A 23,048-nucleotide genomic window follows, 5' to 3' on the forward strand; every position below is an offset into this window, starting at 1 on the left:
TGAGGATATTAAAACACACATGGGGAGACAGAAAAAGAAAAGCCCTACAGTCTGAGAAAGAGCAGCACAGAAAAGACTGACCCACTCATGTAATTTTTCTAGTTCATTCTAGAAATTCCTAGAATTTAAAAAGATGTGAAAAATCTTCATTAAAAGATGATATAAAAAGCCAAAACCTTTTCTGAAGCTGACTTTAGTCAGATGGGCAAATTAGAAGTTTTGAAATATTCAGTCTTTAAAGATGGATATTTCCACTAATTTTTGTATCATGAACTTAATTATGCCTCCCCACAGATTTGATACAGTTCCTCAGTAATGACTGCTTATAAAATTCTGAAAAAAATCCTTGGACAAAGTCTTTAATGTAAAAACTGCCCCCAGATAATTGCTCTAATAGTCATCAGAAACAGGCAATTATTTTTTAGAAAATTAAATTTCAACACATGGATTTATATAAAATACCACCATTTTTTTCAAACCCGAATTTCCACACTGCATGGCAAAATATGTTCCTGGGACAGGCTAATAAATATGTGTCAGCTTAGACAAAATTTTTATGTGACCAAAATGAAACACTATGCATATACTTATCTCTATTTAGAACTTGTATTTTACCTGTGAAGGACTTTTTTAGATTTTCCTGACCATACTGATATCTGAAGACCTATAGTAATGTAACACTTTAAGAAAATAATATTCTCAGTTCCTTTTAGTAGCAGTGCAGAGTGGGTGACTGACCCTATAAACTTTGGATTGTTTTTCACCTAACATAAGAAGTGGAAAATTGTGAGGCTTCCCTGATCCTGGAAGGGCTTTTTCCTCTTCAGATAATTCCCTAATGATCCATGAACAGAAATCAGCTGGGGCTCACAGGAATACTGCTGAAGAGCAGATCTTTTTCTTTTGACTTGGCAAGACTGGTTTAAACACCAGATGGATCCAAAATAATAACTGGAAGAAAAGCAGTATCTTCTTCCACTGGTCCCCCACAATCTTTTTCCTGTCTCACACACACCTACACTCTTACAGTCACATGTTGAATGCTGCTCTTGGTAGGATCCTGGAGGACCAAGTGCTTTCCATTAAACATGTCCAGAGATTTGCTTTGTTGTGATGCTGCTTTCACAGCTGTGTTTAAGACAGATTGGTTTTGTTTAGCTGCGTTACCTGGAGCCACTGAGCTCTCCAGTGAGTTTTCGAGGTGTTACTGGAACAACACATGAAATGGACTGCAAACCAGTGGTGTAAACCTTTATGGCACTGGAAAAGTGGGCGGGTTCTACTATGCCCAGACTCACTGTCCCTACATCCATTTTCCAGTTCCTCTGGCAAAGTCACACTCGCTTGAGCCTGGAGGGGCAAAGCTACTCTAATTGTGTCTGTCTTAAATAGCAAATCCTCTTCCAACCTGTCCATTTTTATAAATGTCACATCTTCTGTATGGATGACCTTTTCCTTTCCTGAGTTTTCCATCTGACTTGTCTTGGGGAGAAATGAAGTCCGGGGTTTGGTGGATGGCAACACAGTGGCTCTGTTGGATGGCATACCCTGTGGAAATGCAGTGCAGCCCCTCTTTTCAGGCTCCTGGTTACAGGGCTGGACTGCAAGTATGTCTGGCAGAAAAATATGACTGGATGGCACAATCAAAGGCTGAGAGGAGCCCGTGCAAACTGGCACATTACATTTTTAAGTATCCTTTACAAAAGGTCACAAATCAGCTTATTGCAGGACCAGCTTGCTGACTAACAGAAATTTATCAAACTAGTGATTAAACACACACAAACAAAACAAGCCAGCTGATTTTTTTTTCCTTAATGGAAAATCTCTCCAAGCTCAAGTGTCACTTGAGTGTTTCCCACAAGTATTTTTGGATCTGACAGAGCTGAAGAAAGCATGTAGGTAATGATATAGAGAGCTCACTGCAGATACATCTCCTGAGATCCCTCCAGCAGGTCTATGACCTAGAGAGAGCATCCTTGCATGGCACCAGTGTAAAGAGAGCACATCCAGTGTTAGAAAGGACCTACAGTGAACACACCTACAGTGCAGACACCCAAAACTCCCAGCTGGACAGACCCTACAGGGCAGCAGATCAGCATGTGGGCACATGGCTAATGTTCACTTCGTGGAGTAACCACGTTCCTACCTGGCTGGTCTTTGTGATGGCTGCCCCTCCATGGCTTCAAAGGAGGTAATAACAGGAAAACAGCAGCATTGTTGCCCTTTCAGTCCATTTTCATACCATTTCCCCTACAGTTAGAGAGCAGGAACAGAGCAGACATTTTTATTCCTTGAGCCCAGAGATAATAAAAATAGAGATTAGTCAATTCAATACTCTTAGGGCTTTGTGTTTTTTTGATTTAATACAAATGACTCTTAAGTTCCAATTTTAACACAAATTACTCTTAATTTCCAATTCATCCCCAACACAGCAACAGTCAGCTGCCAGCATTGCATGAAATATGCATTTTCTTAAGATGTGCTAACAGTTAAAAAATCATCACTGCTTAGGATGGACAATACCTTTCTGGTTTTTGCCTCAAGGATCATGATAAACCAATTTTCTAATGATTCCCCACAGAAATGTCAAATACTGAAGCTAATCCTTAGTCAGCTTGCCTGTTTCTGTAGCTTTTGTGTAGCAACTTAAGACACAGAAGCTATGTTTTTAATTGCGCCTGTGTAACAGAAGTTGTGATACTGGGATCTCCAGCCACTCTTTCTGTGCTTTTAGGAATCCACCACTAACCACAGAAAGGTGGTTCTTGTTTCTCCATCTTCCTATTGTCAAAGATATTTCCTATTTGCAAAGATATCACCTAATTTTGTTTTCTATACCATGAAGTACCAAAAGAATAACAGCTTGCTTAACTTTATGGTGGCCCACAGTATAAGTGACAGATGAAAGAGTAACAAATATATCCAAAGGCTTTTTTGTCTGAAAAGTGAGTTTTGTAAGCTTACCAGATTCTGAGGTCTATTTTCCCTAAGGTGTTGATGGGAGTTAAATGTTGATTTCCAGCACCCCTGGATGCATGCACAAAGCCTTGGGCAGCTCACGAGCAATTCTGCAAATCAGGTATTTTACTTCCTGTGCTTTGATAGCAAGTGCTTGAAAGGAAACAGCTGCTTTCTGGGAAGACAGTGCGTTTTGCTGGACACAGAGCAACACCTTTTTTCCTAGCTCCATTTCAGGGAAACACTCTCAGTTGCATCCAAACTTTAGAGTTGAGTTTGACCCAGGTGCAATTTCCTATTGGTTTTGTTTTGCCTTCTAACATGGTCATCCCCCACCATCCAAGGTACCCTTGGTATTTGGGTACCTTGTTGTCTCCTCTCACTTCTCCTTTCCTTGGAGCTGCTCAGCTCTGCAACCAGCCACAAAGCAGCCAGAACAAGGCTGCTCTTAGAGGCTAAAGGAGGTAGAGGTATTGACCTTTTTCTTATATTAAAAGGCTGTAACAGCAACAACAACAACAACAACAAATCCAAAAAAGCGAACCCAACCACACCCCCCCCCAAAAAAAACCAAACAAACCAAAAACAAAACCCCAAAAATAGACTTTTCTAAAATAGCCAGTGGTCGAAACAATCACTTTGAGCTAAAGGATTTAATTTCCCTGTTTGACAGGAACAGTGAGAGATAGGACTGATTCGTTTCTTTGCATGTGCTGCATCTAAGAAAGATGAGGGCTGCTTTGGGCAGCCTTTGGAACCAGACCAGGGTCTGAGCCAGCACAGAGAAGCCACAGACAGCCCGGATGCCCCCACAGCCCTGGGACCTGCCTGGCAGGTTGCTGGAGCTGCCTCCATTGGGGGATTGCAGGAGGCTCAGCTCTCACACAGCCTGTGAAAAAACAGAGGGTATCTGAGAAACCTCCAAGACCAGCCCTCTTACCCGTGACATTACAGTGTTCCTGTAATGTCACAACTACTTCTTGCTGGAACATTTGCTAGCACTCTCCTCTAGGCTACACTAGGCATAAACAAGCACAGGAAGAACCTCTTGGTTTTGCGTGAGGATGAGGCCAGGCAGACATAGAAATAGCAACACAAGTTTCTCTAAAGAGTTTTAAGATGACACCATATTTAGGCTTCCAAAAAATCCAAATTGTATTGTTATAGTTTGAAAATAGCCCCACACAAATAATAGAATTGTAGACTGGTTTGGGTTGGAAGGGGCCTCAATGATCATCCAGTTCCAATCCCTCTGCCATGGGCAGGGACATTTTCCACTAGACCAGATTGCCCAAAACCCCATCCAACTTGACCTAGAACACATCCAAGGATAGGGCATCCACAGCTTCTCTGGGCAGCCTGTTCCTGTGCCTCACCACCCTCACAGTAAATTGATACCTTTCCAAAAGAAGCTGTGAAAGGTAAACCACAATTTACATTGGGAAGTTGCTGTGGGTGTGCCACCATACCCCTTATACCCCAACCACCGACCTGTCAGTCCTCTGACCACAGCCTGCACCAACTTGCCTTGAAGTCTGGCAGACTATTTCAGCCTAATGTTTAGCACAGGCAAGTATGGCAGTCAGGATGTTACACCTGTACCTTTAAAATATGTGTTTGGGATTGTTTTGTTTTGTTTTGTTGATTTGGTTTTTTAAAAAATTTAAATGTGTTAAAATTAAACCACTCTGGCTAAAATTGTGGAGGCAGCTCCCTTGCAAAAAAAAAGTAGGAAGCTTTCAGCTGAATTTGATGTTCCATTCCCCTGAGTGATGGTAGGAGGAAATATTTTGGTTTGTCTGTTACACTAAAACTTCTAGTGTTCCTTGCATTAGGGTAATGAAATGTTGAGACAGGAAGTATCCTCCATTGTGAATGATTTGTGCTGTCATTCTCCAATGAAAATGGATAGATAACTGATTTTGGCATAAGTAATTTTGGTTACTTATTCTTTCTGGATATCATAACTTGCACACATTTCTATTAAAAAGGGGCTCTGTCAGAGAAAATGGGGGCCTCGCAGACACATCCAGAGGCAAAGCAGTAAAAAACATGTCCTTGCAGACTGTGCTTTAGCAGGCCTGATGGGTGTCTTTTGTGATGCCCCCAGATTGTGCAATCTCATTTCATAGTAAGTTACTATTTTGTCCAGTTTATTAACAAATCTGAGCAGAGGAGGATTTCCAGTACTACATTTCAGGCTCTGTGCATACATTACTTTCCTGACACTACAGAGCTGTTCTCATTTTTCAATGCAAATGCTCTATGCTGCTGGTCAGCGATACATTCTCTTACCCTGTTTTTCTAAGAAAACGAGGTATGGAATGGTCTTATCTTTTCGATAAGTTGATTACTTTTAATGATTATTTTACATGATTACTTTTAATCCAAAGGACAATTTCAACTACTTGTCAGGGAGGACTACATGCCTCCAAGCCTGTGAAAACATGTGGAAGGATGGAGAGCAGAGGGGCAGCAGAAGGATGGAGAGGAGCTGTCCTACAGGCAGCCAGCACAGGCCACTGCTCCGTCCACACTTGTAATTCTGCTGAGACATGCAGGGAAAAATACAGGAGTCAAAAATCCAAATCTGCTGGAAAGCAGGCTTCCTTGGATCTGTTACCAACTGAACAGCTTAAATTGCTGTGGGGTAATCATCATGCTGCTGTAAAAGGAATTAATCAAAAGGGCATGCAAAGCTTTCTGAAGACTTTGGTTCTTACAGCTGTAGAAATCTAAGTGAATCACTGCCATTTTCCAAAAGGTATGTATTTTGACATGTATTGTCTCATCCCTGGGCTTCAGCAAAAGCTAGCTACTCTTTAGTGAGCAGACACACATTTTTTATTTATTTTAAAAAATTTTCTCTGGAGGTAGATATAATCTCAGGAGAAATATACATAGATCTTAGAGGACTGTAAACTGTCCATCAAAAATACAGCCTTTGCAAGACTTGCTAGCTGAAGGAGGAATAAAAAAGCCATAATAAGCTGATTTCAAAGTATTTGAAGTATTTGCTTTTTCCCCCTCTTGCATACCAGTAGTAAAAAAAAAAAAAATCTTAAATCCTTTCTCAGAGATGTGAAAGTTGGAAAATATTAACAAGAAATGAGAAGAGGTAGAGTAAGAGGCAGTAAAAATAATTCTCATTTACTCAAGAATTAATAAAAAAACAAAGCAGAAAAGATGATGTTAAGAGAACTAGAATGAAAAAGCCCTGCTTATAAGCACTCACCAAAGACAGAACTTCTCAGTGTTATCCCGGCAGGCACACCGCTGGTGCTGTTCCAAACCCATTTGTCTCTAGGGCTGGATGTGTACAGAAAATGTTGAGTCAGGACCCACATTTCACCTGCTGAAAAGGGAGACCTAAGACTGGAGGATCACTGTCTCTGGCCCTCTGCAATTACTGGCAATCCTGTGTGGCCAAAGTGGTGTTTGGTACAGCCAGTCCCACAGCGCTCCCAGGCACCAAAATCCCTCCCGCACATCTCTGAAGCACATCTTGCAGCGTGGTAACTAGTTTAAGTACAAAAAACAGCTTAAAGAGGCACAGTGCCAAGGGGGAGTCTCAGCTACATCTGCCACTCAGCTGTGTCAAAGCATGGAGGGAGCAGCCCTGTGGCACCTCTGAAACCCCAGCAGTCTGTGTCCTGTAACTCACCTTTCCCTCCAAGGCTGGTGACAAAGGACTTTCCCTGTTTGCAAATTCATATCACAGGTCTGGCTTAGGTGCAAATTGACATCCCAGCATAGATAAAATGCAAATATGTTTTCATTTTTCATTTGCAAATGTCCTTGCCGCTCCTAAACCAAAAAAATTCTCGATAAAATTCACTTCTGGTAATGTGCTCAAGATGTTCCCTCCCTCGCTATACTGGTAATTTTGCACAGCAGAAGTTCCCTACACCAGAGAAACATTCAAATTATTGAAGAACTAATTCCAAAAGATTGATTCAGGGCTAAGATATGGACAATGTTGCAGATTATGCCATATCAGGTGCAGATTATTAATCTGTGCTACCCCAAATTGCAGCATTACGGTTGAGAGAACTGATTAATATTTAAATTCTTATTTGGATTAAATTGATGCAAATAAAATCTCTTGCTCAAGTACTGGACTATTATTTTTTGTGTCATTTCTGGAGACTACCAAGGGAAGTTTCTTTTGGTAGGCATGGACCACCAGAAAACGTTTGAAAGTATTGAATTGATAAAGTCTCTCAAACAGTCCTTGTATGTGTTTTTCTGAGTATTTTTTTCCCACAGTATTGTCCCTTCTGTTTCTATGGTGAATCTGCCTCTTTTCAAAGTTAAGATATCACATCTCCATCTCTGCTGAAAACATGTATTCCTGGTTTTCCCCTTCCATACCTGAAATGGAAATAGGTTTAGGGAAATGTAAACAAGAGTCAGGAGAAATAACAGTAAATTGGCATGTGTTTCATCCCATATATATAAAGGACATATTTGCCATATAAGACTGACAAAGAAGATGAAATGCAATTACATTGCAGCTTTGCTCACTGGCTCAGGCAGTACAGCAAGCACTGCCTGCTCAGGTCACAGCATCATCGAATCCTGGGAGGTAGGAAGGGACCACCAGAGGACATCCAGTCCAGACTCCTGCTCAAATCATGGTCAACCATTGGATGACATCACGTGCCTCAGGGCTTTATCTGGTCAGGTCCTGACAAACTCCAAGGATGGAGGTGGCAGAACCTCTCTGGATAACCCAAATCATAGCCTTTGCTGTGATACATGTGGGGTAGCAGGGTCCTGCCCTGTAATGACAAATCCACTGCTATGACATGGCCATACTCCAAAATCCTTGCCTACAAGCAAAGACTTACAGGCTTGTGAGAGGCTTTGATGGCTTTCCCTCTGCTGCTGTGTTAGCTCTTGCACACTGAACACCAGACCCAGGGTTTCTCCCAGCCCCTGCTATGACTCAGTTTACACTGTGTATTTTCTCTGTGCCGTGGGCTAAGCTCTCTGTCACCCTGAAGCACAGCAGGATGGCAGCTGCCACTTCTCTTGACAGAAGAAGAGCTCTCCCACATGGGCACTTCCCAGATTCATTATCAAAGCCTTCCCACACGTGTAACTAGTGAGCAGATTTTCACCTCTGCACCCATTATCTTGCAGTGGAAAACTGACGTCACTTTATGACACGACACGAAATAGCTGGAGCAGAGCCTCAGTCTCAATTGCCTACATCTACTGAGGTGGTAGCCTAAATTAGAGAAACTGCAAAATGAATTTTCAGTATTAAACCAGCTGAGTCAGAGTGGGAAAGTCAGCCTCTCACAAGTTGGAGTGGATATGCTTATCTCCCTGCATTCCCCTCTGGGCCAAAACAGGTGTTCATTGCTAATGAAATTGCTGAGATCTAACAGAATTAAAAATATATACATACACAGATGATTGAACAGGGTAAAAAAGCACTTTTAAAAAGTGTCTTCATTCAAGAAAGAGCTGTGATTTTTGAGAGAGGTATTTCTACAGCCCCTGTTCTGGTTTAGCTTTTCTCCTCTTCCTCTCTCCTTCATTAAACCACATCCTTCCTGACCTCCTTCATTAAACCACATTGGATACCTTGAATTAGATAATCAAAATCTTAAACATTTCCAGTCTCTCATGCACTTTGACATTCTTGGACTTCACATAAAGAACATTTGTCGAGCAATGTTTTTTGGTCCCATTCAGATTTCAGTACCCTCCAGCCAGTGTGTATTGTCTCAGGAGGCACATCTCAGGACAGCACAGCAGGCACAAATTTTTCGTCTCCCTGCAGGGAAATTTCCTCATCAGGAGAGCACACAGGCATGAGAAACAGGCCAACCACTCCTGATGACTTTCCTTGTTGCAAAACACAGAGACGCTTCTATCAGAAGAGCTCTGGAGGATCTCTGAGTGACACAGTTTTACCGCCACTTTCTGCAGCCCAGAAGAACACCAGGGTTTTTGTGAGTGGTCCTGAAAGTACACAAGCATGGCATCAACACTCACAAAAAAAATGACATGTTTAACTGCCAATCCCAACCCTTCATAATTCTAGAGCTGATTTAATCATCTGAGCCAATGGTTTCAGGGCCAAATTAAATGACAAAGGTGGGAGAGGGGCCCAGCACTCATTCCCTAAATAGCACAAATTGTTCTGACCTGTCACAGTAAATCAGGATGAAGTCTTTAGGCTAGCAAGGTAGCCATGAAGATCAAATAGGGATGAGGGTAGAGGAGAACTAATGTGTATTTAATCCAGACATTCTACTGTGACAAGAAAATATTTTTCTTAAAGTTATTTGAGGTGTTTCCAGGGCTGAAGTGAGGGAGTAGCCATCAGATCCACATGACCTTGCCCAGAGTCCTACACTATGCCACCATCACCCAGAGCAGAAGCCAAGCAATGACCACAATACTGGCTGCTGTCCCATCTCTGTTCCATCTTGGCTGGCAGGAAAGTCCCTGGAGAGGGAGGATGGCAGTGTGGTCCCAGGGCACTGCTGACACAGGAGGGCCAGAGGGACACCACCATCATGGCAGGTCCATGGTCAGTGTATGTCATCAGCAGATGTCACCTCACTAGTTGATATGGAGGAAATGAGGAAACTGAAAGGGAACATGAAAGCTAAATAAATTTGAGAAGAAAATTATGCAGGACATGCTGTTTCCCTTATTGGTGCAACATTCAGAGTACAGATCTAGGCTGTGTGTGTGCTAAGCTCAGGGTTAGGGCTGTTTCCTCTTGTCTCTCCAGGGCTGCTTTGCCCAGAAGCCACATGGGCTGGACATCCTAGATCTCCCTGTGCTGCTTGATAGCTCTTTCACAAACCACTTTTCTTCTCTAACCCCAGACAGATCATCTTAATGTTAATAAAAAGACTAATGTTTGGAAAACTCCTTCTGCTCCCACAAACAATAACCTCATCAGCTCACTGAACAGGAGCTTAGCAATTATCCTCCAAATGAGATGAATCAAAAGCTAAGGCACTAAGATCAGATTCTCAGTGTGTCATATTTATGTAAATATCTGAATAAAATAATCATCAGCACTGCTCTGAGAGGTGAGGACATGGGGGATAGCTGGAGGCAGAGTGCTGGCAAGGCATCTAGAAACCTCACAACAAGCAGCAAATATCAAAGTGCCATGAGGAGGATGCATTTGGGTTCTCCAATTGCTTCACGTTTCATTGAACATGATATTTGTGCTTTGATGTTTTTGAGTACTGGGGCAAAGTGCCACCTGGGGTAAAGGTTAAAAGAACCAGTGGCTGGAAAATACCATTGCTGAGACACAGAGCTTTTGAGATAGGTGCTGGGACTGCTCTAAGCCCAGTGGATGAGGAAAGGGACAGGAAATCAAGGCTTTCTAGAGCACTATCTACTCACAAAGTCCCTGGAACTCTCTTGTTTGCTTATCCTCACTATTCTTGCATGAGGCTTCTGAGATACAATTTTTTAGGGTTTATTTAGTATTTCCCCACTTTGATGCAGTTACCTTCAGGGGCTACCTACCTACTAGGGCTTCAACACATAGCAAATATATGGGGGCACTGAATGGCTGTGATTCAAAGGCTTCAGGGCCATCTTTACACAGGAGGTGTTATCACAGCTTCCCTCCCACCTTAGCAAAAAGTTTGAGCAGAAATCTTGTTTTTGGTCATTATTGGAAAGCAATAGAACATGTTTTTCTGTGCAAGCAAAGTTAATCAATACCGGTTTTCTGGAGTTATGGTTACATGAGCAGAATATAGCTCTGAAAGTCAGACCTCACCACAGGGATGTTGCTTAAGAAGTCAGTTTAGCCAGATCTTGCTGCCTGTGAGTGCTGCTAAAGCTGCTATTTCTGAGCTCTGCTACAGAATTTACTACAGTGACCTGTGTGAAAACATGCGGTAATGCAATTTTGTTCTGGAAACTCTGTGGCCAATTGGTACATTTTCAAAATTAAGTTACCATCATTTAGCACCTAGTTATTTATGGCCCTGAGGAAAAGTTTTTATTAGTATAAACGTATTCAGATTTTAAAGGCAAAAGAACAAATGAGCCAACTAATAGTTCATAAAATTATCCTCCCAGCTTGCCTTAAATAATACTGCAAAATTATTATAATGGAAAAAGCATTAGAGGACCTTGATCAAACATGATCCTTCAGGGCTAAGGAACCTCATTTTCCTGCATACAGATACAGTTCACTCAGTCTGTCCAGATTTCATAACACATGAAGACATCAGTATTTTCAGCAGAATTAAGCAGTGCAGTTACATAGCTACTCTACTGCTGCACCATGGAAAAATATAGTAGAATCATTTCATAGGGAAAGCTAACCCATTCCTAATCAAGGATCAGCCAGTCTTACAGTACACCTGCTATGAATTAATACTTCCCTCTGCAGCAGACCAGTGCCCCACACCTGGACCAGGCTTAAAAACAAGTGGCTCCTTTACAAGCGGTTTCTCTCTTTGCAGGAATGTGAATTCATGAAGACCAAATCACTTCACTTGTTAACCATTTTTTAGTGAATAGCCACAACAAAAGGGTCTAACAAAACAAGAGTAACCAAATTCAGTCGTGGGCAGTCTGAAGAAGTAGGTCTGCTCACTTCTGAGATGCCAATATCTCCAGCCACAGTCAGCTGGTGCCACCCGTGGGCTTTGGAGGAATGCCAGTGCAGTCTGTGCCAGCGCTTGGAGCTGAGACACACAGTACCATGCAGAAGATGTAACAAAGCAGAGACAGCGAAGGAGCAGATGCTCCAGAGGGCTCTACCTGCTGTGACTAAGACTGGTCTTTCAAAGAACACACATGGGGTGTGCAAAAGAGGCAATGACAGCCACACGTGGATGTGTCACTGTCTGTGAGGATGTGAAACAGAGCAAGTCAAAACTAAGGACTTGCTGGTGGTGTTTGACCAAGCCCAGTGACCAGACCTTTGTGCAGCTGTTTATTTGTAGACAGAGGAAGCAGGAGCAGGTTTGGTCTGCTGCATGTGGTGTAGGTTGAATGCAGGCAATCCAAGACATACACAAGACTCAGATAAATAAATTTGCCATTTATGATTTACAACCCTCCCCACGGCACAAAGCCTGGAGGGACAGTTTTATGAAGTCTGACTGGTCAATGAATTTACTTCCATTTAAATAGCCCAAGCTGCTCAATAACAATAATAAAAAAAGATGATGCTGCAAAGCCAATGCTCAGTACTTCTAGAAACATTATCTACTGCTCCTACCCCTGCTGGGTGCTGACACAATGAGAGTTTTACCCACTTGTGTCTTATGTGCTGAGTTTATTACATCTTCACAGTTCATGGAGTAGTTAAATTACTTTCTCAGGATCACATAACTCATCTTTGTCAGCACTGAAATGAGAAGCCAGGTGCTCTCTTTGCCACTGCAGACTTCAGGCCCTAATAGCTAGATTTTGTGTTTCCCTCTTTACTTGCTTCTGCTGGATGAATAGTACAAGCAATTCATCCTGCATTATATGCAGGAAAGAAAGCAGAAATTTGAATAGTTGCCATCTGCTGGAGATGCTTTGATTTATTGCTTTCCAGCCTCAGCTGGATCAAACAAGCTCTAGAGAGAAACGTTTCCTTAGGTTGTTGTACTGTGTGTGTCTCTGCTCAATGCTAAACTAAGTCACAAGGATATGGGCAGAGAACATTTCCTTTCTTCACTAGAATAATTTATACCTTTAATTCAGTGGTTATAATCAGCCACCCAAAATGTATTGTTGCCTCCACTGGCATCAGTTCTTCTCTCAACTAGCATCAAATTTGAAATTGAACAAAACAGTTACGCTTTGTAGTTCCCTATCTGACTTATTGTGTTTTCTCAGAGAAGAGCTCTTCATCCTTCAGAAGCATACCCCCATCTTTCTTCAAAGTGTCACACAGACAACAATAATGCTGTGGCACTTCACCTCATCTGTCTACATTTTTAGAAATAAGTTTTGCACTTTATGTATCTTCATTTCCTCTCCAAGTCCAAAGCCATACAACTCTTCAGTTAATTACTGCTACTGTTTCCTTCAGATTCTATAATTACTTTCCTTGTCTATCTAGCTGCCCTTTCATTTGTAGTTTCTATGTTGATTAAACAAAAAGTACTATGGCACTACTAATTTTACTTCAAAGAGGGATTTTCACAATAGGGCAAATTAAAAAAAAACCCTAGCATCAATATCTGTGCATAAAGTAATTTATTTTCCCATTAATTTTCTATATTCTCTAATCTTCTTTGGTATTACTGGAGATCTTTGGGTTTTGAATTGACTCTGTTTCTTTGTAACCATATTTGTCTTTGGCCCAGGTCCTGGGTACTGGTAATAGCTGATAGAGGTAATTGATGGACCGAAAGGAGAGTTTCTGACAGAGTCCTGCCCAGAGGGTTAGAGGTTTAGTGTATGTCCTACCAAACAGGGAAAACAATGGTAGATCAGGAAATAATCAGAAATTATGCAGTTTGTGTGTGGCTGAGGTTGTAAGACCCACAGGCTTTGGGAGAGAATAAGACTATCCTGTTTCCCTCTGCCTGGGTCATTGCCTAAGACACAGGCAACCCAAAATAACCATCCCAAATCAAAGTGCCACACTTAGTAGTAATCCCACAATGGCAGGTGGGTATAGTAAAGAGAGAAAAGACTTAACCTCCACCCAGATATTCCCTACATGCTAACCTGGCTGCTTTCTGTCCTTTAGAACAGTGAGTTGAGGTTCCCAGGTATTGTGTAGCTGGTTGGCTGTCAGCCCCTGCTCCAGCCCCTGTCACCACCTCCTTGCCAGAGTCCCTCCATGCTCTTGCAAGCTGTGACACCCCTATCTTCAGATAGAGGGTGAGGAACCCAGCTGGCTCCTCTCTTACCCTACAAGATACCAAAAGGAGCTTGGCAGGGTTCTTCTTTCCTCTGTGCAGCCAGCCAGCCATGCCTTGCAGGGGAACCCATTTTTCCTTACATTAAACATCTTTACAGCAACGAGAAAAACATGCAGAGCTTTGATCCAGTGCTGCTTCCCATCTGCACTGCTGACATGCTGAGGAGCCCCACACCAGATGGTTGTTTCACCAGGAGCTGTGCCAATGCAAAGCCCAAAGAGAGTTCCTGTCCTCAAATACGTCAAGAAACAGCGCTGAGATGAAAGGATGTCGGTGCAGGCAATAATGAATAATCCTGGCACTCCAGCAAATTAACTGTTGGCAGCTTCAGGTATTTCAGGCATTTGTAGGCAGGAGAGAAGGGAGATCTGCTTGTGTAGGCATTTGAAAGATGGTGCTATTCATGACTTTTAGGTGGCACAAAGACAAAGCAGTGCAGGCAACATCAAAAATGCTCCAAGCTTGTCAACCTTTAGCCAGAACAGCTGGGAAAAATCAGGTCTTCATCCTCAAGATGTGGAACTAATGGAGACCTTTAAAATCAACAGTGTGTTTCCAACTGAAAATCAGTGAGCACAAGGAAAGAATTCTTAACAGCACAACATCCAAGCCAGAATCAGAACCTGTGTATAACTGAGTTCAACCACATCTTCTCTCCTTTCCTCTTATCTATAGTACCTCCCTTCATTTCCTTGTCTTTGGCATAAAAATCACATCATTTATCCCAATTGTTTGCACTCCTAGAAGATCTGATTTATTGCAATAAATGCTTTAATGAAGTTTGAAATAGTACTTCTTACCACCAAAATCATAACCTACAAGAACGAAACAATTTCAAGGGAGCCTCAGGACAAAAGTATTCAACTGAATCTTTCAAAAAATACCCTAAACATTCCATTCTTTCCTCCAAAATAACTGTCAGGCAGCAATGCCACTGTATTGTGTTCAATAAAACATAGCAGTGATAAACCTACCTGCAGTATAAAATAAACTTAAGAATTAAAGCCAAACTTGAAGATGTTCTTTCTTAGTCCTTGCCTTAAATTTCCATTTTCTCTGGCAGATTTAAACTTACTGTGAATGACTACAGTAACTTGCAGGCATTCAGTTGCTTCATCAGTGTTAAACTCCCAGGAGGAAAAATGGCAGAGTTACAGCAAGGATGAAGACAGCATGTAGGTGACCAGCAGTGAGCTGTCCACATCCCACACGCACACGTTAATTTAAAATTCTGAAAGAAATTCTGATCAGAGTATTAATTGTCGGTGTTTTAAATATTATAATTAAGTCATTGCTTTTCATCTCCTGTGAAGTGGGAAAGTGTTGTCACTTCAAATCTCTCTTGCTTTGTGCCAGAAATTTCTAGCAGATGTGAATCTGTGATGTTAATGTTTGCATTTGTATTCACTCAGCAAACAGCTAAAATGTTCACCTCCTATGAATATTCAGTCTATAAAAATTCAAACAACATTTTTCACTTGCAGGACAATAATTGAAATAATTTATTCACCAGAAGAGCTGAAACACACACAGTTGAGCAAGTCTGTCTGTCTGTCTATCTATCTATCTATCTATCTATCTATTCATCTATCTCTTTCTCTCTCCCTGGACAACTTTTTGAATTCAAAAAAAGATTGCAAAAAAAATCTTAAAATATTTAATCTAGTGGGAACTTCTATCAGGACTGGTAGTGGGCAAATATGACAGAAGACAGTAGATAGGAGACACACAATCTTTTAGAGACTCCAGTTTCCACTGGAAAGTAACACAGTTATGTTAGTGCTTTAAATCTTACAAAAATGTGGAAATTTATAGCTAGAGATTAAAGCAATGGAAAAGTGATGGCAAATCACAGATAACTTTGCTGTGGTACACAACAGGGAACAGCAAGTGCTTGTAGCATGGGGTTATGGCAAGCTGATGGTACCATACTGAGCCTTGCTCTTAGGGAAGGAGCAGTTGTGTTTCCAAAACTTCTGTGGGCACCAAAGAAGAGTACCTTTCATTGCAGGAGGGAGTTTCATGCTAGCTTTGTATTATTGCTGCTGCAAGCATGTAATCATCAACTTAACCTTTCTCTGAGTACTGCTGTCTGTGCTATCAGGATTTGCAGTCCTAACCTGCACCCACAGCTCAACTCTGCAGCTGAACTGTCAGTACGATTTTAGTTCATGTTAGTGACCTAGGACTCTCAGCAAATTGAGTGAATTAAACATCCTAAAATATCATCATTCACTCTAATTTGACAAAGTAGATTTTTACCCAGCATAGCAGGCTGTCCATAACTTTCTGGAGGTCACCTGGAACACTGGGAGTTGGTGTCCCCAGGGTGAAGTAAAAACCAGAAGTACATGCTGATGAAGGAGCTGACAAAGCAGAAGTCAAATGCAATTAATATGCATCAGAAAAAGATTTTCTAGGAGAGATAGGAAAATATTAATGCCACTGCAGAAGCAACTGCTGTTGCCTCATCTATTGTGCAGTGCACATCCCTGGGCACTTTCAGCTGTCTAAGAGAATTCAAACCAAGTTGGAATAAAATCTATGAACATAAAAAGTGGAGATTTTTTTTATTGGGGGTCTGAAAATCTGGGCTAAACTGGCCTAGAAAAACATCCTTTCTGCTTTTCATGTGGAGTTTTCCCAGCAAGAACAGTCTGGCACAATTCCCTGCCACTCCAGGGGGCATGATGCTGTGGTCCCAGGGAGTCCCTTCCAGCTCTCTCTTCAAAGCATTGTGGTTCTGGAGTGTCCATCTGAGGCAGTAACTCAGTGACAGAAAGAATTAATTCTTAAGATTAAGAAGATGAATGTCAGCACTGAACCATGTTGGAAGCAATGCTTTATTCTAAGAAGCTCAGTCTTCTGCATGCAAAAGCCAGGGATTTCAAGGATGATACAGAGATGCTGAGGGGGAAAGGACTCCCCTGTTCCCTCTGACTGCCTGCATAGAGAGAAGCCCTACAGAATAATGCATTATTCAGATACAAAATGCAGTTCTACTAATAAACTTTTCAACATCAAAGGGCAATGGTACCAGTAGACTGCAAGCAAGTTGTGCTGATTACAGAGTAATTTTCTTGTGAGGCAACTGACTGTAAAATAAATAAATAAATGCAAAGCTGTCTTTCAAGGTGGATGAGTTTGTTCCCTTTTTGAAAACCTTGTGGTGAGTTCCAGCAGGACAAACAAGGACCAAACAACAAGAAAAAGCATTCTTTTTAGTTACCAGCAACATAATCCCTCCACCTGCAAAGTGGCTGTAGCAGAGCATTGGAGGGTATTCCTGAATTATCAGGGGCATCCACAGACACCAAGTGTTTGGCTCTGATTCTGTCATGTGAGAGTGTGATCTGACAATGTGCTGATGGGACGGAGCCCTCTGGTCCCATGTGTCAGACTCTTCATGAGCAGACAATTGGAAAGTGCTGCCTGAAGCAGCTGGGACAGCAGGCATAACTCTGGCATATAAGGTTTTTAGGACTAGTGCACCTGGGATGGATTCACATTGGTGATTTATGTCACAGATTACAATGAGCTGAGGGCACCTGTCCTCCTGAGCTAAACCAAGTGCTCTCTTCCCACAGCGTAGGATCTACACTCTGACAAATGGGAAAACTCCCATGAATTGGGTCTTTTTATATGAAGAAGCAAAGCAGGTGACAAGAGAAAGAAAACTGCCACAAGTGCTACAGAGAAAAAAAGTCCATGGAGAACTAAGGACAAAGCAACTCTTTAGGTTTCCTTCCAATGACTAATTCCTCTTCACAGCTCTGACCTCTAATTTCAGCAGTTAGTTCTTCAGCTGCTCTCATATCCAGTCTTTTAACATCTCCTAGCTTATTTGGATTCTGCCATGTTCAATCTGAATACTATCATATGCTGTATGTAGTCACATTTATTAGACTCTCTGGAAAAAGATATCTTCAAAATCAGCAGTAAATGCCAGATTCTTTCCCCAGTGACCAGCACTGACATCATTCCATGATGCTGCAACTCTCTTTCCCTATTAGCTAGACTCCCACAATTCACAATGAATAGATTTCTTTGAGACAGGTGAATGTGTCACCATGGACCAATTTTATGAATATTTCTCAAACCAAAGTAAACAAATGAAAATTTAAAGGGGGGATTTGATATGCTACCATTACCCTAATGCTGTTGTAAACAGAAATACCTGTGTTTCTTACTGTCAATATCCTATCCTCTTGGATCCATCATGGAGAGCAGACACTACAGCTAGGCCTGAGATACACTTTGTTAAGTTACTTTGCATGTCAAATAACATATTAATTGAAATATCAAATGAGACAGTAACAGTAGCTGCTCAAATGAGCTTCCCACATGAATTGATAAAAGCAAACAGATGGGACCCAGAGAACCTGACACATGTGTAGCCTATTTATTGCCCCAAGATCATTTCCTGCTGCAGTACTTAACTTTTGAATAACTTACCTTTTGCTGTAAGAACACAGTATTTATAGTCTGCCCTGATGGTTTATAGCAGGTACCTCCCCCCAGCCCTCTAGGGAAACATGGCAAAACTGTGGAGCAAAATCTGAGAATGGCGGAAATCCCAAAAGGAGTAAGAGTTTCAGACTAGAAAGGGGAAGAATTTCACTGATATGAGAGGGCCAGAGGTGCACAGTAACTGAGATATCTCTTTGCCATGAGATGCTCCTCTACTGACTTTTCAGATTGTGTTAAACATCAGGGGTTTCATCCGTGCCTTTCTGGATTATCATAATATCATATTGGGCAATCCCATTAAATAGAGAGCTTTTTCTGTCTATTTGTTCAATGATGAAAATGTTTATTCTGCAAGCCTTCTTTTTGGTGCTATTTCTTTATCCTTTCTATCATCTATTATATCCAGGTTAGAGATTGACAGGATAAGATCGTGGGATTTCTTGCAGAGTTTATAATATTTGAACATCAAATGTTTCAACAACTTAGCTTGAAGAGACGTTCTTGCTATCTGCTAGGCAATTATAGGTGAGTGCTTATCCATTGAGCCATTTGCAGCCATTTAATACCACTTTTATTTTGCTTTTGGTTGGTGTTTATCACTATATCAGTGAGATTCTCACTTGTGGTTTTGTCCCTTAATTGTATGGAATTAAAATAATTCCATCCAATGCTCAAAAATCTTCTCCACTGATGACAAGAGAAAATTATGAAGTAGTCTCTTCTGTAAGCTGTGCTTGCTAATGCTAATTCAGCACTCCTCTGTGAGGATGCTCTTCATGGTGTAAGGCAGGGGAGAGCAGGTATTCCAAACAATGGCCTGTCTGCTTCATCCGCCAACAAATCAAGATTAATTGTTGGCCTGGTTCACGGCACAGATTTCATGTGCATCTACCTCTGCCACTGAACTGGCTCACACACCAGCACATCAGAGGAGCAGAGCCAAAGAGCCCTGAAGACAGCCCAGCACAGTTCTGTTAACATCCCTGGCACTTTGCTGGTTACAGGAAAACAGACCCAGCTGAGAACCCATCAAGGGGCTGGGCTGTTCCCTTGTTAACACAATCTGGTGAGGTGAATTTCTATTTTAATGTTAATGTTTAATGTTTGACAGACAAGTCACCAGTAGCCCAGCATCAGAAAAATGTAGGGATTTGCCCCTCTTGTCTTAAAAACTTTCCACCCTGCATTGACCACTGCAAACTCGTTAGCAAGATGTCATTCTTCCAAGACACCTCACTGAAACACCAAGATGAGCAATTCTGGGAACTTTCAAACTAGTTTTCTGCCTGTTCATTTTAGTTCAGTTCAGTTTTCTGCCTGTTCAGTTTCGTTCACTTGGCTTCTAACAAGTGACCAAACAACAACAACAACAATAATAATAATAACAATAACAATAATAATAATAACAATAACAGCAACAGTAATAAATGGAATTAAAATATAATTTTGTCCTTCAATTCTAACTTCATTCCTCAGTGAGGGACACAGGGCACATAGCCTCAGTTCTGATCTCTGGGTGAACTGAAGGAACACAGAGACTTGCACAATTTGTTCTCAGACCAGTTTTCCCCAAAGTGAAACAGGTCTAAATATACAGCTCCTGACTTTAGGAAGGCTACAGCGGGTGGCCATTGAAGCTCCTGTAGGAAGAGAAGAGTTTTTCAGTTTCTTTGATGCATGGTTGTGTCAGAGGTAGTGCACTGGGTCAGTGTAAGAAAAAAAGAAGGGGTAGTTTTTCTATACACTGTCTTTTTAATATATTCTTTGCCTATATATCAGCAGATCATGAGTTAAATCTTTAATATAGAATATAGACTTGGTATGGCAATGCCTAAGTCTTGGGTTTTCGGCAATCACTTGAGATGCAAAACTCTTGGCAAAACTTGATGTTTCTAAAAAGCCTCTTTTAGAGTATTTTTCTCTGCAGAGAATCTAGTGTATCCTTACACCTCTACTCACATTTGCTAGTTTTAGATATTCTTTGAACAAAGAACAAGCTAAAAATATATATTCAATAATGGGATTATTAATTTTTATGCCCAGTTTCAGGACATGGATAAGTCATTAATGACACAGGGAATAAAAAAAATTACAGTAGCAATAGTACAACCAACATGGAAGTATTCAATGACTGATTCATACAGTATAGATGTGTTAAAATACTTGCAATACGTTCAACCTCCTTTGGAGGAACTCATTTGTTAAGATTTCAGCAATGTGAAAACATGCTTTTATGCAGACTGTCTCAAGAAAATACTGATGGGTTGTAGAATTCAGGGAACTGCTTTTAATGCAATCAGAAGCTGATGAGATAGAGTTTCACTGGAGTTCAAAAAAAGCTGCCAGATGAAGTTTATGACGCAGGCCAGAAGAACATTAAACTCTGCTTTTAGATCTAGTGCTAGCAGGCATTTCTGGATTTAGAGCAAAATTCCAGTTGCAGCTGGGTGGTAAAGGTGAGCTGAGGATTACCAACATTAGTTCTATCCCCTCTCATCTCCATCCTATGAATGTGTAGGTGCTTATTGGAGAGACCTCTTAACCAGGCAGTGCTGTATTATGGACATTTGCCCCTTCTACTCCAAACCTCACACCAGCTCTTATTTTAATAAACATGTAGATGCTTATTGGAGAGAGCTCTTAAGCCAGGCAGGGCTGTATTATGGACATTTGCCCCTTCTACTCCAAACCTCACACCAGCTCTTATTTTAATCTGCCATTTTCATGTTAAAGTTAGAAAAACAGCTGCTAACATACTGAGTCCAATTATGCACAACTCCTTTCCCATCCTCCTGGCATTGATTCCAGCATGAAACCCAACATTTCTTCTGGACTTGACCAAGCCAAACTTTAGGGAGGAAGACTTTACAGGCACCAGTACCAACCCTAGTTCCCCTCTACCACTTGTCCAATGCCTAATCTCAAACTTTCCTGTTACTAGCACTTACAACCAGTTTACAAACCTAGATTTGATGCTAAGACTGTTTTTAACAGTCCTATCTTCAGTGGAGCTAAGGATTAGTTTGGGGTCAGGAGGTATCCTGAGCTAAATCTCAGGATTGGAATCACCAATGCTGTGTCAGTGGTGAGCTGGTCTGAAGGAAAGTGGGATTAAGCCTGTGGCTGGATAAAGACTTGGGCCATAAGGTTTGAGGGTTTTCATGCAGTGCTGCTGGGCAGGCACTTTGGGAGGCAGCATCAGCATTTTCCTGCATCTCCTTGGCACGCTGCCCCTGCTGTGCCCAGCAAAATCTGACCAGTGTTCATCCTGAGTGAACGTGCTTCACCTGCCCCCTGCCTTTCCCTAATGCCCACACTCCTGAGCTGCAGCAAGTGCACAGAGGTGCTTTCCCCCTCTGAGTCTCTAAGCCAGCTAAAAGGGACATCAGCTGAATATTCATTTAAGGGAACATTAAGGAAGCCTCTGACTCACGGGTGGGCTGACAAACCTTGGGAAGGTTTTCTCTCAAGAGCTGAAATTCCTAGTTTAGTTTCTTGCCAGTTGAAGTTACTGCCAGCAATAATTGCCCCTGAGTCACTGATCCAGCTCTGTGTTGTGGTCACTCGAGTGTATTTGGCCTGTTTGAGCCACTGCAGTTTTCTTTTGATAAGTATCAAATAGCTTTTATATCATGAAGCAATTCACTGCATATCACTGAAAACAGCTCTGGAACCCAGCATCAGTAAGTGCCTGCAATCATGCCCAGTTTTTTTCCTCTGCTGTTTTTTTTAATTTAAAATCTGAGCTATTTTTGAGCTGAACAGAATGCTGAATGCTATAATGTCTTCCTTCCTGTGAATACACCACTTATCTGATTACTAAATATTGCCATAAATTGTGCCCCCTACAATAATTTTACATAACCTGCAGCGTGGAAGAGGGACTGTGATTGCAATTGGAAGATTACAACCAAAGAAGTTCACTTACAAGCTGTTTATATAGGGGTGGAACATTGCTATCCTTACCATAGTTTCATTGCTCATTTTTCAGAGATGAAATACACATACTAGACCCAAGTCTCTGCAGACGGATAGGTCTTGTACCTCATGCTATGGCTGAAATTAAGCAGGGCAGAAAGTGAAATAAACTCAATCTGATCAAACCTCAGCTAAAATTTGGTCTAAAGTTGAGAAAAACGTAGGGTAGCTCATCTGAACCTCTCTTGCACTTCCTAGCTTTGATCTCAGATGATAATGAAATACCTTTCCCTCTTGCTGCCTCCTAAAGGTGGGATTAATATTACACAGGGTGGGATCAAACAATGTGCCTTGTAAACATATGTTGCAATACAAAATCTTTGATGCAAAAATATCTCTAATATCTGGGTCAGGCACCTACCTTTTCTTTGAGGAAACCCATCTGGCAAGTAGTTCTTTCTCCTCCTACACTCTTGCAACCCCCATCAGGGCTGTTCTAATTCAGAGCAGAGTATTTTTAGTGTTACTGTGGTTTTGGAGTTGTGAAAAAAAGGAATTACAAGCTGGCTGTGGGGTCCCTTGTAATCCAGGGAGACAAAACTGTAAATCCAACTGATTTATCTCTGTTGGCTTACAGATGTATCTGCTTTCTTTAACACACAATACCTGTTTATGATGGATTGCAAATACCTACAATACAGGATTTATATGATAGGCACAAGCTCCTGACACACAGCTGTCAGCTCAAAGTTTTCCACTTTAAACATGGTTCAGAAGTCACGATTAAGAAAAAATAATCACTTCAAACCTTCAAATAGAGAA

This window comes from Passer montanus, unplaced genomic scaffold (genome assembly GCF_014805655.1).
Source record: "Passer montanus isolate IOZ18808 unplaced genomic scaffold, ASM1480565v1 scaffold10, whole genome shotgun sequence".
Classification (NCBI taxonomy): domain Eukaryota; kingdom Metazoa; phylum Chordata; class Aves; order Passeriformes; family Passeridae; genus Passer; species Passer montanus.